The sequence below is a fragment of the Rhinolophus sinicus genome, chromosome 4 (genome assembly GCF_057876585.1).
Source record: "Rhinolophus sinicus isolate RSI-liver-muscle chromosome 4, RSI-T2T, whole genome shotgun sequence".
In the NCBI taxonomy this organism is placed as follows: Eukaryota; Metazoa; Chordata; class Mammalia; order Chiroptera; family Rhinolophidae; genus Rhinolophus; species Rhinolophus sinicus.
Genome location: NC_142504.1, coordinates 114,584,679 through 114,585,928, shown reverse-complemented (window position 1 = coordinate 114,585,928; position 1,250 = coordinate 114,584,679). Strand labels below are relative to the sequence as shown.

Here is a 1,250-nt window from a genome sequence, read left to right as displayed (position 1 = left end):
TAAGAAAAGACTATAGTAAAATTATTCAGACCGGATTCAGAGTATGATAAAAAAAAAAATGCTTTGTTTTCAAAGAAGGTAGGAAACTTATGAACTGGAAAGATTTGGGAATTTTTTTTCCCCAAATACCTGCAAAATAATTTTTTTTACGCATGGCTCGTTGTGGTAGTAGGCAATATTATTTTCATATATGATACTTGAAACAAACAAACAAAATAGCTGTTGTAACATTAAACGGTTATCTAATCAGCCTGTCCACCAGAGCTTCTGCCTTCTGCAGTCTTCTGACATCTCGTCTGGTTCCAAGTCGCAAGGCCTACTGCAGAGGGAAGACCTTGCACATTTGTTTCTTCTCTACAAGTCAGTCCCCACACCCCAAGAGCTTTCTTCATGTTGTCCAATGGTATTCAGAGCTGAGCCCGATGATTCATAAGTGTAGAGTCGATTTGAATATCTTCCAGTGATGTTGGCTCTAACTGCCAAAGATGGGTCAGTGAACATAATCCTGGGGACATATTGGCCATCAGAAGAAAGGTGTTTGTCGATGGCTTCATAAACTAGATTGAGGAAGACAGACTGCTCTGCCAATTTCTGGGTTTCTTTATTTTCAGCAAACACTTTCTTTAAAGCTTGACTGTGTGGGCATTCATGCAAGTACGAGTAATCATCAAAGGTGTACTGCTTGGCTTGGATTTGTGTAAAGCTTCTTCTGTGTCTGAGTCCAGATGAGTTGCTCACCCCAACCTCTGGAGGGTCTGGGGAAGTTTGGGTGGCGGGTCCTTCCTAGCTCCCAGTTTGACTGTGGTATCTTTGGCCAGCGTGTAGGAGGGTCACGGCGAGTAAGAATGTTGACACCAAAATCTTCTCCATGGCAAGTCTGGGGGAGCCAGGTGGCCTTAAAATTCCTGGGAGTTTTCAAGAAGAATGTAAAACAGGGCAGATGTTAAATGCTGCATAGCTTTTTTTTTTTTTTCTCTTTTCTTGCATAGCCTTCCAAAGAGGAAAACAAAAACCCAACAAAAAACCATTCACTGTCCCCAAAGTGACGAGGTGAGGAGAAGAGGTCAGAGACAAAACTTGTTTAAGAATCTGTGTATCCACGTTCGAGGGAAGCAGAGTTAATAGTGATGTAGTCAGGGAGCGGCAGACAGATCAGGGAAAAGAAACTTACAGTCAAAGCAGGATGACTAAAAGTCCAGGAAACTTAACCCTCGATCCTGGTGGTGAAGGGAATTCACCGCTCAAGCCAG

General features: G+C 42.6%; 1 pseudogene; it reads right to left on the bottom strand.

The window, feature by feature from the left end:
* Positions 1–242: 242 nt before the first annotated feature.
* Positions 243–870, bottom strand: LOC109436484 (anterior gradient protein 2 homolog pseudogene; annotated as a pseudogene).
* Between the last annotated feature and the right edge of the window lie 380 nt (positions 871–1,250).